Here is a 14,100-nt window from a genome sequence, read left to right on the forward strand (position 1 = left end):
CAGTATTGGGGTGGGAGTTACCCGATTTTCCAGGTGTTGTGTGTCTCAGTTCCCCTGGCTAGGAAAAGGGACTCCCTTCCCCCTCGTGCTTCCCAGGTGAGGCGATGCCTCGCCCTGCTTCAGCTCTGGCTGGTCGGGCTGCAGCAGCTGACCAGCACCGATTGTCCGGCACTCCCGAGTGAGATGACCCCAGTACCTCAGTTGAAAATGCAGAAATCACCGGTCTTCTGTGTCGCTCGCGCTGGGAGATGGAGACTGAAGCTGTTCTTATTCGGCCATCTTGCTCCGCCCTTCAAGTCCTTATTCTTAAGTCACAAAAACATTGATTAATTAAACAAATATGTATTAAACGCTGCTCTGTAAATGAATAGAGTGGGTTGTGTCCAGATCTTGACTCAATCACTTAGATGCTATAAAATCTCAGTTAAATCATAAAATGTCCGTGGGTCTCAATTTATCTATAAACTGGGGCTAATTATACTGCCACATAGGAAGTATAGAGAGGAGTAAAGATAGTGTATATTAAAGAACCAGACACACTCAATAAATGCTAACTATTTTTTTTCACACCATTTATTGATGTCAGAGACTGTTCTAACTAGTAAGGAAGAAAAAGACATCATATTTGCCATTAAGTAGTGTACAATTTTAGAAGATGAAACACAACAATAGAGGTCACTGTAGAGTGCTTTGCAAGGTTCATTTCAGCCATTTGCTTTCTCTCACCAATTCTTTCATTGCCCATTATTTTCCAGGCCCACTTACAATAGAGTATATGTTATTTTAAAATAAAGCACTTATTTTTAATACTTAATAAGTATTTTTTGCCTTTTTGTTTTGATTCTGACATTTGGGGCATGCTGGAATACAACTCTTAGGCACCAGGTGAGTTCAGTGATCCAAACCAAGATTCTTTTCAGAAAATTTGACCTATTATTTTACAATATCTCTTTTGCTCTTTACATCACAGAAACTATTCCAAAGGCACAAAATATGAATCCATTGCATCAGAATAAGGAATAACCAGTTTGGAGGTTGGCAGATTTTTTGTTTACAATGTGATGTAGCCCTTTGACAAGCATAAATTAAATTAAAGCTTCCTGACTTGAATTATGCCCTACACTCTACTGGTGGAAATAACAGACCTATTATAGAACTAATCTCTCATCTGTGGATGCTTCACTAGTACCCAAGAGTTGTTGCTGGCATTTAAAGTACTTATCCTAAGAAGTTCTGAGAATTCTTTTTTTGTTTATTGTATTCTTTTAAGTTATCTTAATGACTAACAAGGTTTGTTTCCTAGGGTTTACTGACCCAGGAAGTATGTTGAAATGTTATTACAGGGATTCATAGTGTCAATTAGATTTTCACAATGTCAGCTCTCCTTTAACATAGACACACAGACTGTCAGAACAGAATAGAGAGCCCAGAAAGAAACCCTAGAGTCAACTAATCTTCAACAAGGGTGCCAGGAATACACAATGGAGAAAAGATAGTCTCTTCAATAAACAGTGTTGGGAAAACTGGCAATCCACATGCAAAAGAATGAAATTGGACCTTTTTCTTACACAGTAAACAAAAACAAACCCAAAATGGATTACAGAATTAAACATAAGACCTGAAACTATAAAGTTTCCAGAAGAAAACGTAGAGAAAAAGCTCCTTGACGTTGATCTTGACAATAGTTTTCTGGATATGATACCAAAAGCACAAGTAATAAAAGCAAAAATAACTAAATGGGACTATTTCAAACCAAAAACTTCTGCAGAGCAAAGGAAAAACTATCAACAAAAAAAGCAACCACTGGGATGGGAGAAAATATTTGCAAATCATATTATCTGATAAGGGGTACATATCCAAAATATATAAGGAACTCATATAATTCAATAACAAAAAACCAAATACAGTAGTCTCCTGTTAGCCATGGTTTCCTTAAGTTGCCATCAGTCAACTACAATCGTAAGTATTAAATGGGAAATTCTGGAATTAAAGAATTTATTTTTTAAAACAGAGTCTCTCTCTTTTACCCAGGCTGGAGTGCGGTGGCGTGATCTCAGCTCACTGCAACCTCTGCCTCCCAGGTTCAAGCGATTCTCCTGCCTCATCCTCCCAAGTAGCTGGGATTACAGGTGTGTGCCACTACACCCGGCTAATTTTTGTATTTTTAGTGGAGGTGGGGTTTCACCATGTTAGCCAGACTGATCTCGAACTCCTGACTTCGTGATCTACCCACTCGGCCTCCCAAAGTGCCGGGATTACAGGCGCAAGCCACTGCGCCCAGCCATAAACAATTTATAAGTTTTAAATTTTGCACCATTTTGAGTAGTATGATGAAATATGCCATCCTGCCCTGCCTGACGAAATAGCCATTTCGGTTATTAAATGGACGGGCATAGTGTGTATAGGGTTGAATACCATCTGCAGTTTCAGATATCAAGTGTAAATCTTGGAAGGTGTCCCCCTCAGGTAAGAGGGGACTGTTATAATATGACTAAAAAGCAGGCAAACTACCTGAAAAGATATTTTCCCCAAACAGACATGCAGATGGCCACCATGCACATGAAAAGGTGCTCAGCATCACTATCATTAAGGAAATGCAATCAAAACCACAGTGAGTTATCACCTTACACGTGTTACGGATGGCTATTATTAAAACAAAAGGTAACAAGTATTGGCGAGGATGTGAAGAAAAGGGAGCACTGGTACACTGTTGGTGGGAATGAAAACTGGTATAGCCATTATGGAAAACAGTATGGAGGTTTCTCAAAAAATTAAAAATGAAACTACCGTATTATCCAGTAATTCTACTTCTGGATATTTATCCAAAGGAATTGAAATCTGGATCTTAAAGAGATAACTGCACTCTCATTTATTGCAGCATTATTCACAATAGCCAAGATTTCAGAACAACCTAAGTGTCCATCATTGGATGAATTGACAAACAAAATGTGGTATGTACATTCAATGGAACATTATTCAGCCTTAAAAAGAAGGAGGCCCTGCCCTTTGGGACAACATGGATGGACCTGGAGCACATTATGCTGAGTGAAATAAGTCAGATACAGAAAGACAAATATTGTATGATTTTACTTCTGTGTGGACTTAAAAAAGTCAAACTCGTAGGAGCAGAAAGTAGACTGGCGGTTTAGTAGTAGAGGTTGAGGGGAGAGAAAAATGGGGATATTTTGAGCAAGGATGTGGATTCTCCGTTACAAGATAAGTAAGTTCCAGGGATCTAATTATAGCATGATGACTATAGTTAAAAATACTGTACTGTAAACTTGTAATTGGCTAAGAAGGTAGAAGCACTCTGTTTTTTTTTTTTCTTTTTCCGAGATGGAGTCTCGCTCTGTCACCCAGGCTGGAGTGCAGTGGCCTGATCTTGGCTCATCACAACCTCTGCCTCCCAGGTTCAAGTGATTCTCCTGCCTCGGCCTCCCTAGTAGCTGACATTACAGGCATATGCCACCATGTCTGGCTCATTTTTGTATTTTTTTAGTAGAAATGGGGTTTCACCATGTTGGCCAGGCTGATCTCAAACTCCTGATCGCCTGATCCTCTCACCTGGGCCTCCCTAAGTGCTGGGATTACAGGCGTGAGTCACTGAGCCTGGCCAAGAAGGAAGAAGCATTCTTAATGTAGGGGGATAAAAAAGTAGCTGTGTGAGGTGATGGATATGTTAATTAGCTTGATTATGATGGTTATTTCACTATATATGTATATTAAATCATCAAGGTGTATATATAAAACCTTCAATATATACAATTTACAAAATTGAAGTTGACTGGGCACGGCGGTTCATGCTTGGCCAGCGTGGTGAAACCCCATCTCTACTAAAAATACAAAAATTAGCTAATCAGGAGTCTGAGGCACCAGAATCACTTGAACCCACGAGGCAGAGGTTGCAGTGAGCCTAGATCGTGCCATTGCACTCCAGTCTGGCTGATAGAGTGAGATTCTGTCTCAAAAAAAAAAAAACAAAAAAAAAGTTAAGTCAACGAGAGTAGAATTAATACAATTTTATGAGGAGGCATTGGAGCCACACAACCTCCTACCCAAAGCTGAATTGGAGTGCTATTCAGATATGGAAAACCTGGGGAATAATTGTATGCTGAATACAGTAATCTCTATATACTCCATGCTATGAAACAGACATAATACATGTGCTGGCTTTTTAGAAACCAAAATTATATTAGCAAACCAACAGGTCTTCAGATTATGTCTTTGGTATAATTTCCAATCACTTCCTTCAGGCGTTTTACTTTTTTCAGGAGACCCTAAACTTGGCCATGATGGTAAAGGATGCAAGGAGAATCCTCCAAATATTTTCCAGATAGCTTGATTGCTACCAATAAGGTGAGGCATTTAGATAAATGCGAATTTTTATGCCTGTTAATATTTCCAGAAAGTGCATAGTTCCACATAAGTCTTCTCAGGTGATCCAAATTTCTGATCAGAGAAAGAGCGATGCCACAATCAAATTGCAGTTTCACTAAAATATCATCTCTTAAAAGAATTTCTGGTTGTATGAGTCCATCAAAGGAGCTTCTATGTGTATCTTTGGAATGCATATGGTGCCTCTGGCTGGTGTTTCTGACTATAGGACTATACAGCAACCATAAATATAATTTAAATATCAGTCTGGAATAACTTTTTGGTGTCTAAGTATTTATTTTGTTGATTTATTCATTAAACAAATATTTCAGTCATTCTTGTCCTCTGGCTATAGCAGCCAAAAAGGCACCACTCCCTGCCCCCAAGGAACTCCAGTGAGGAGAGAACCAGTACACTAGCAAGTGCAAAAAAGAAGTGATTTAACTGCCATCTTGTTGTATGATCAAGAACAAATTTGGAATTACAACCTTCTAGTGCCTTCTTCAAAGAGCCAGAGTAGGTATATTTGTAAGTTCCTTTTTGGTAGTTCAGTTACATATTTTCCATAGAAATTCACCTATGTGTAGTGAGTAGATCATCTAGTCCAGAGACACAAATATTTAAAAGACAAAGTAATAAAGTGCAGTCCTTAGCTTAGTCTATTAGTTCTCAAATTTTTTGTCTTATAACCTCTGCACATTATTAAAAATTATTGAGGACCCCAAAGAGCTATTTTTTGTGTGGGTTATATCTGTTAATATTTGCCATGTAGAACTTAAAACTGAGAAAAAATTAAATATGCATTTATTTAAATATAATCAAAACCGTTATATAACTTACATACTTTGTGAAAATTACTATATTTTCTTTTTCAATTTTTTCTGCCCTCTGTAAACAAAGAAAATGACTATATTTTCCAAAATAAAAAAGTGAGAAAAATGGCATCAAAAATAGCTCTTCAAGTCTCTTTTATATTATAATTAATAGAAGATAGCTGGATTAATATCTGCCTCTGCATTTAATCTGTTGTGATATACCATTTTGGTTGAAGTATATGAAGAAACTCTGACCTCAAACAAGTATGTGGTAGGACAAAGGAGGAGTTTTTAAGAGCTTTTTCAGATAATTGTGAATATTCTTTTTTGATACTGCATCAAAATGTGAGAAGTGGTAAGTTTCTTAGATGTTAGTTGCAATGTGGAATATGAAATAATATCAACGAGCTTTCCCTGTTCTATTACATTAAAATCTATTGGTCTATCTTGCATTTTGAATGGACCTTTTACCTATGCGTAGTTTTATAACAACGTGCATTCATTGGTTATTTGGAAAATATTTGTTCACAGAGTTTTGCATATCTTCTAAAAGTTGACACATTTATTATATAGTTTCAAGAAATCACGTTTAAAAAATTACTACTAATTTTATCAGGGAAGCCTGGAAGTGCTGGTAAATTGTCAAGCTCACAGTCATGGATACAGTTTTTCTTACTTTCATCCCTAGGTTGCTTAGAGATTTTCACTTGAATAAGGGCTTTCTTGGCCCCCGGTCACTAATAGTGGTTCTCTGCAATGCACAAGGGTGTGGAGGTTGGAATTTAAGGGACTGAGGAGTTTGGGGTGGTAAGGGCCTCTTGTTGATATAAACTTTCCAGGGCTATTTTTCAGACTAGGCCATCTCTCAGTTATCTTCTTTCATGTGTGGATCCCTGAAAACTGGGATACTTACTTTTCCGTTACTACCCATTAGTTAACAAGAGCAACCTTACATAAAGCCTTAATATATTCTGGGAGATTGTTTAGGGAGGCAATCTGAGGATGCTTTGTGGCAGTCCTTCCACACTACTCAGTTGTGCAGGATGGAAGCCACCATCTCACTGTATGATGGATCCTAGGGCAGCATCTTGGGAGAGTCAAAGTTTATATACCATTTGTTGCTTCTGGCCAAGGTTTTTCTTTTTTCCTGACCCACTGTAGAAAAGAATGTCTTCTCAAGGACTCTCCTCTTATCCTTGAGGCAATCAATAAACTTTTTCATTTTTTTCTGAAGTTTTTTTTTTTTTTTTTCCTGTAAGGCAAACAGATGAAATAAAGAAAAAAGGCTCCTCATCCCTTATCCCTTTATACTCTAATAGTGGTAAGGTCCTATACAATGTGGATCTTTGACTCCACAAAAAAATTGGAAGAAAGGTAAGCTTCATGTAGGGGGAATAATGAAATTTAATAGCTTTCTTGGAATTCCCATCACAAGAGCCAAGAGGGCTTCCTTGGCAAAGGGAAGGGTAAGGAGAGGAAGAGCAGTCTGAGGAACTAAAGATGTTTATGGGATCAGCATTAGCAGTAGTGATGCTGTCAGAATGCAGAATTGGATGACACTCTTCCTATTTTTTCCCTATGTTAGTGTTACTAGACTGACACTAGAGTGAAGAAGTAGGGATTATATAAGGGACTTCTCAGTAAGTGATTAGGTTCTAAAAGTTTCTATTATATTCCAATACACTCCAGGGAGATTTTGTTGAATTAGTCTCCCTAAAATTATTCCTTTTTTATTCTAAAGCCTAGAGTTCAGGATAGAGACCAGCATATCCCAAAATCTGCCTTAGTCAAAGGCATTAAATAATGCCCATAACTGAGACATGGTAGAAAGTTCCAGACATCACTAGGTGCTAGAAGATCTTGCACTTGCTAAAATCTTGCCAAAGCCCTATAGAGCTGTTTTAAGTATGATCCGTGGAGGAACAGTAATGGCATCATCTGGAATTTTAGTAGAAATGCAAAATCTTGGGGCTCACCCCCAGACCAACTGAAAGATCCCCAGGTGGTTCATAAACACATTAAAGTTTGAGAAGTATTATTGAAGAAGATGTGTCTTACATCCCTTATCCCCACTAATTTCTGTTTATCAATCAGAAGCCTTGTTTTGGTCCAAACATTTGTGATTGATTTTTAAACTATAGTTATTTTATTGTTGTTAAAAATGGTATTTTATTATTTAAAATATGATTGCATTACCTGAAAGGAAGAGAGACTGGCAAAACTATTGTGAGAAACTAATTTATTTGTTTTGTTTTCTCATTTACTCCTTGCACAGATTTGGAATGAGATTTAACAGATCCCTTATCTAACTGGTAGGCAATATATCAATTCAGGGACCTATGATTATACCTTGTCAGAAAAATGGCTTTAGTTTTCCTTCAGTCAGTTATCCATGAAGATTAACTTAGGGAAGTTCTGGAATAGTGATCCTCAAAGTGTAGTCCCCAGCATCCACATCACCTGGAAATCTGCTAGAAGTGCAGATGCCTGGGCGCTATGGAATCAGAGGCTCTGGGGATGGGACTTATAAATCTGGATTCTAATAAAGCCTCCAGGTGATCTTGATGCATGCTCAATGGTCTTGATCCATTATTATTTTCTGATATCCATAAATTGACCATTTAGGGCTTTGTTTCTGTTGTGTCTGTGGTAAGCATTCCCTAATGGGCAGCTTTCATAACCAAATCAGCCTCTTTTCATGTCTTTATGTAGGAAACTCTAGGCGTTCACACTAGTTCACACTACTCTAGCAGTGGTGGTAGAGCTTGATATAATCAGCACATTTAACTAAATAAAGTAGACATTGATGACTGATTACAAAATCATGTTTACTTTTCCCTGAAGTTAGTTAAAAATCTGACACTATGGTTTGCCCAGGTGGCTCTTGGACATGTTATTCATATTTATTCCTGCTCATATTAATATCTAATACTGATTAGCTGCGTTGTCCAGAAATAGCTGATTTTTAAATCTCAGCAATAAGACATTAGAGTCTTTTCCTCCCAAATGCAATGTGGTATCCTAGATTGAATCCTGGAAGAGAGAAACAAAACAAAACAAAACAGCAGTACAAAATGGATGAAATTGGAATAAAGTCCAAAGTTTCATAGTAACGTACCGATGTTGATCCTTAGTTTTGAAAAATACACTTTGGCCATATAATATGTTAACATTAGGGGAAACTGAGTAAGAGTATATAGGAACTCTTTGTATTATTTTTGCAACTTTTCTGTAAACGTAAAATTATTCCAAAATAAAAAAATTATTTAAAAAAGTATCTTCCTCATTCTTCACTTAACAAAGCCCTTGACATATTACCAGGTAAAAGAAATTGAAGCACTGCCTTACATCAACTCAGGCTGCCTATTTGTAGGTAGACCCACAGTTGTTTAATTTGTTTTGTTGGAGTGCTTGTAAACCTATTAACAAAACACATTTGCTAAATATATAGGACTGGCAATTAAAGCAGAGTTGGTGCTTTCTTTACCCTTCATTCCTTATGCTTTCATATATAGAGTTTCTACTCAAATACTTTGTTCTTGGTGATATGTTGTTTTAATAATAATCCTTAAATCATTTTATGGGTGACTGTTCCCATCCACCCCCGTCCTCCTCCAGAGCACTTAATGCAGTGTGCTGCAGGAAGTAGGTATTCACAGAGCTCAGATCTCTCTGACTAACTGGCTGACTCAATGTGCTACCTGTAATTATATTTTAAAATTTAATCAGGGCAGGTCTAGGAACTCAAGGGGATAAAGTCAAAATCAACTATTCAAGTTAGGTGTGCATAAATTGTCTAGAATGAATAGGCTTCATCAAAACTTGTCAAAATGCAGAGTTTGTCAGTGGAAACCAGAATATAAAAAATTTAAATCATCCTTGTGAAATACACTCAAGACTGAAGGTGAATAGTTCGTGGTGAAGTTAACATTTCTAGAATAAATTTTGGGCTGAACGCAAAGTTACCAGTCTTACTTCTTTCATGCTTTTTATTTTATTTCGTTTTGTTTTTTATGATAATCAAGAATCATAAATATATCTTGCTGTGGTTGTTGCCATGTCTTGAGAAATTCTTCAAAGAGCTGTAATAGAAAGGACCATGTATCTCTCTTATCTCCCTCTATAGTATTATGTGAACTAAAACCAAAGCTATGTAAAGATACCCAGAATTGGGACTGAGTTCTGTGTAAAACAGAAAAATAAAAATAAAAGATACCAAGAATTTGATACATCTAACATTAGAGATTCTCAAAGTGTTTCTAGTATATAATCTCAATATTTCTAAAATTCCTATAAAACAGATGCAAAGCAGGAATTATCATCATTTTCCAGTGGGAAAATGGAAATTCAAGAGATTAAAAATAGTACCCAAACTACAAATTGTAATTTTGAATTATTACTTTTTAAACTAATCATGTGGCGTATCTTTAGATCTGTATTACTTACATTATTAAATGAATGCAAACCCATACACGTGCATATAACTCATTTTCTTAATTCTGTTAAGGAAGAAAGCTGAACTTTGTGCCATATGGATCCTTTAAAAGAGACAGATGCGTGAAGTTTGGAGCAGTGAACGTAAGAGCAATATTTGTTTTTCATTTAATGATTTCTATTTTTTATTGTAGAGACAATAGAGCTTGATATAGTTTTGGCAAAATGAATTTAAGGAAAAGATTATGTATTTGATATGTCATTTCCTATTTCTGTAATTAAACTAGGGAGATTACCTCAGGGGTTTCCAATTATAAAAAGTGGGAAAATTATCTTTGATTTCCTGTGGGGAAGCAATACATTGGAAATTATTTGGTTGACACAATTACAATATTGTTGGTCAGAGGCCAGAAAAATTATCGATTTTTCTTCCAGGTTTCTTTCTCAGAAATAAAATAGTTTTCAAATACTTAAGATTTTACATTCAAATCATTCACAGGAAGGTTTACTATTTGAGCTGATAAAAGGAGGTTACGATTTGAATTACATTGAACTGCCAGAAAACTGTGCCTTCTAGCCTTCTACAAAGTGAAGATGTAACCTAACATACTTTACATATCTGATAAAATATACCATCTATTTTATATTCTGTTTCAAATCTAACATGAACATTTCTGCATTTGTTGTGAAACCAACATTTAACATAAAGAAGTCATAAGGTTTGTTGTTCTAGATAAGGACATATAGTGTGTAATCCTTTCCAGGGGCACATTGTATTATTATATTCCATATTAAAATAGGAGTCACGGTATTGATCCACAGGCATCTTCATTAAAAATGGAAATCTCCCTAAACCTGGAATTGTGTTTAATGAATATAGCATATTTCATCTATATAAACTATTAAGTGAGATTGTTCTGGTACTCATATATTGATTCATACGACAGATGTTTTTGAGCATTCAAACCAGAAATGGACCTTGTAAGGAAACCAAAGATGCACAGCACAGTAAAGACCCCTCTCTGCAAAGAACTTAATATCTAATGAAGAACCAAAATATACAAACATTAAATCTTAGATCTCAGTCCAGGCATTGAATGGCATTGGAAAAGAACAGTGCTGTAGGTGTCAGAAGATTGTCTCTACCAGTAAATGCTGAGTAAGTGCTGTGTTCTTAAGTAAAGAGAGATCCCTGTGTTTTGGAAGCTGTGTTTTATAATGGTTAAGAACACAGGTTTTAGAATCAGCCAGATCTGGGTTCCAGTCGCAGCTCATCCTCAGTAGCTGTGTGATCTTGGGCAAGTCCCTTAACTTCTCTAGGCCCTTGTTTCTTTCTTCTGTAAACATGTAGATAATAAAATCACCTAGTCTATGGAGTTGTTGTGATGAATAGATGAGATCAAAAATGCATGGAAAAGCTCTTAGCATAATCTATCTAGCACTCATATGTTCTCACTAAATATCTCCAATTGTTAGTGTTTATTATTATAATCAGAAGATTTCCCAAAGAAAACAAAAACTAAGGTGGACCTGCCTCATGTTTGAGCTGAGGGCAAGCCCTATCTCGTTAGTTGCTGATACTCAGGATAAGAGAAGACCAGTGATGCCTCAGTTGGAGACCTACTCAATAACTTTGAGTAAATGCATGTAATTTCATTTATGTATTTATTCATCAAATATTTTTTGCATGCATTCTCAATGATGGCTCATGTGCAGTTTACCAGGAATGTAAAGGTAAGTAAAAACACTTGGAGTCTTCCTTCAGACTACTGGAAATGACAGACATCTGAAAAATGATTATATAAAGATATATCATTATTATAATTGGTATTATGAAGGAGAGTGCTGTGTCTTCAGTGTCTATAATAAGGAAACACCTGCTTAGTTCAGGAAGACTTTCCTGAGAAAGTGATTTATGAGCTGATATCGAATGGACTGGATAGGAGGGGAGGAGTATGGAAGGATGGCAGGTGGAATAGCATACGTGAAGGCTCAATTTGTTATGCCCGAGGCCCTGAGAAACCAATATGGACGGAGTACAGAGAGCGTGGAGGCATACCCATGAGTCTGTAAGCAGGGCTTTGGGGTAGTGGAAGGATTGAGATCTTTATCCTAGGTATGTTAATGGTATACCATTAAAAGGGTTTAAGTAGGGGCATGACATGGTCAGATCTGTGTCTGAAAGAGCACTCTAGCTGTAGTATGGGGAGGATCAAGAGTACTATTAGAGAGGTGTCTCTGTGATTTATTGTGTAGCCAAGTGATTGAAGGGACTGAACTCAGTGGAGTTTAAACGTAAAAAGATTCTAGTTTTGTTGCTGACCACAATCTTCAAATGTGCTGATAATATTTCCCTTCAAATTCCTTAAAATCTTCAGCAGATTATCGTAGCTTCTGTGTTACTTTCTGTTATTAAAAGTCCAGTCTGACCTAGTCCTATCTTATATATATCCAACTTAAACCTTTCCTTCACCCTTCCCTCAGTGTCTTTCCAGTCCAATCATGTGTCAAGGACTGAGGGACATCTTTGGAAGTGGAGTTGGCAGATGGTCTGTGCTTTTACTCTTCTCTATTATAGGTTTTGCTTTGTTCCCTGGCCTGTGGAGCTGAGTGGAGGACTGGGGACAAGTCACAAATGTCTCCCACTTAATGTGAGCTGCTGTTGGTATACTTGGTTTGGAAGGCATCCGCATGCTGCCGCTATCTGATGAGGCATTCTTCAGGAAGCCGTACGAGGGACTCTGCACAGTTCCCTGATGTGGGACAGGCCCACCTCTTCTGATACCTTCTTTAGCAATGTGCTCCCTAGCCTCTTGGTGTTGGGGTCCCATCACTTGGTGCACAGACCCCTTGGGCAGGTACCAGCAATTAACTTCAAGCTTGGCTTTCTTCCTCAGTGTCTTCTGGAAAATCCAAGCATCTTGCTCCAATCCAAGTGGCACCTCAACTGGTGCCACTTCTTTTTGTTCTCCAGTACTTGTTTTTCTCCTGTTTGGGTTAGTGCCGAGAGCAGATTAGCAACTCCACTGCCTACATAGATGTCCAACCCAACAATGAGATGTTTTTATCTCCTTTATATGGGTATATCTAGTCCTTACAAGTAATTTTACTGGGTTCCTTAACTTGGCTTTGAGGGAGAGGAAGAGCCACATTACTTGTCCCCAGTGACTCCCGTATGTTCCTCTAGTTTACGTACAACACATAATATGTAGATAATGCAGTAGGGAGAAGGAAAGGATGGGAGACTGATGCTTGGAGGAGCAATGCCAGTTCTGTTGCCTCTCAGTAGCTCACCGATTCTGTTTAAATGATGGGGGTTCCTTGATGTCTGTTGTCTTCAGCTTTGGAGCATTGGTGGCAATTCTGAGAACACAGGAAAAGAATAGTTTACCATCCTGAATTATTAAATGTGGGAGAAGAGAGTCAATGATGATTCCCCATTTCTGACTGAGAAAATGGAAGGATGGTGAGATAGGGAAAAGTCAAGAGGATTAAGTTGTTAGGATAGAAAGGAAGCCCTGAATTTGATTTTGCACGTTTCAAATGTGAGGTACTTTTTGAACATATAACTAAAATTATAAATAGGCACTTGGACATGGAGCTCCAAAAAGTCTGAGCTAGAGGTATAACTGTGGGAGTTACTGGTGTATAGATAATAATCAAGGGCATCAATAGGTATATAACTCCCTAAGGAGGGCATAGAGTAAGAAGAAGAGTAGGTCTAGTATTAAGGAATTCCGATAATTAAAGGCTGAATAAAGGAGGAAAAGTTGGCAAAAGAAACTAAGAAAGAATTGTAGAAGGTAAACAAGGAGGGTGCTAAAGGGTCAGGTAAGCCTGGGTGGCAGAACGAGACGCTGTCTCAAAACAAACAAACAAACAAAAACCCAACAAAACGTGTAGAGAGCAGACACATTCTTTGTGTTTGTCTGTGCAGGTGATAGCATAAGAAGAAAGTGGGGTTGAGGGAGTATCTTTATGGATCAGACTATGTTTGAAAGCTGATAGGAAGGATCCAGTATGGGGGACCAGGAGGAGCAGGAATTGAACATGCAAGAGAGAAGGCAGGTGGGGCGGAATTCAGAGCACAGCAGGAGAAACTGGCCTTAGGGAAAAAGGAAAGCAGGAAAGGGTTGGTAAAATTTTATGTAGTTGTATAGGTTTCAGTTTGTGTGGAAATTGAGGGAGTTTCTGACCCATTTGTATAGTAGAGGTGAAGTTGTAGGGAGAGATTTTAGCTACACTAAAAACAAAGAGCATTCACTATTACTGCTTTATGGTCATCTTAAAAGCCTTCACATTTCAAATTCCATTTTACCTATGACATTTTCCAAGGTAACATGTCTCTTTCCCCATGTATTGTTCCACATTTGCTGAAATAGGCCAGGTGCAGTGGCTTACACCTGCAATCCCAGCACTTTGGGAGGCCAAGGCAGGAGGATCACTTGAGGCTGAGAGTGCAAGACCAGCCTCAAGT

General features: G+C 37.7%; 2 long non-coding RNA genes across 2 annotated transcripts in view; one reads left to right on the top strand and one right to left on the bottom strand.

Moving 5' to 3' along the window:
• Window positions 1-5,464: 5,464 nt before the first annotated feature.
• LOC116418748 lies at window positions 5,465-9,925 on the top strand. The gene is made up of 4 exons (XR_004228884.1): window positions 5,465-5,544; window positions 5,878-5,963; window positions 7,465-7,501; window positions 9,701-9,925. It is a non-coding gene; the product is annotated as an uncharacterized LOC116418748 (long non-coding RNA).
• A 2,874-nt stretch (window positions 9,926-12,799) lies between these two features.
• LOC111540370 overlaps window positions 12,800-14,100 on the bottom strand; it is a 13,048-nt gene continuing 11,747 nt past the window's right edge. Inside the window, exon 3 of the long non-coding RNA XR_002730962.1 lies at window positions 12,800-12,986. This is a non-coding gene — a long non-coding RNA (uncharacterized LOC111540370). The remainder of the gene's footprint in view (window positions 12,987-14,100) is intronic.

Source organism: Piliocolobus tephrosceles, chromosome 1, assembly GCF_002776525.5.
Source record: "Piliocolobus tephrosceles isolate RC106 chromosome 1, ASM277652v3, whole genome shotgun sequence".
Lineage (NCBI taxonomy): Eukaryota > Metazoa > Chordata > Mammalia > Primates > Cercopithecidae > Piliocolobus > Piliocolobus tephrosceles.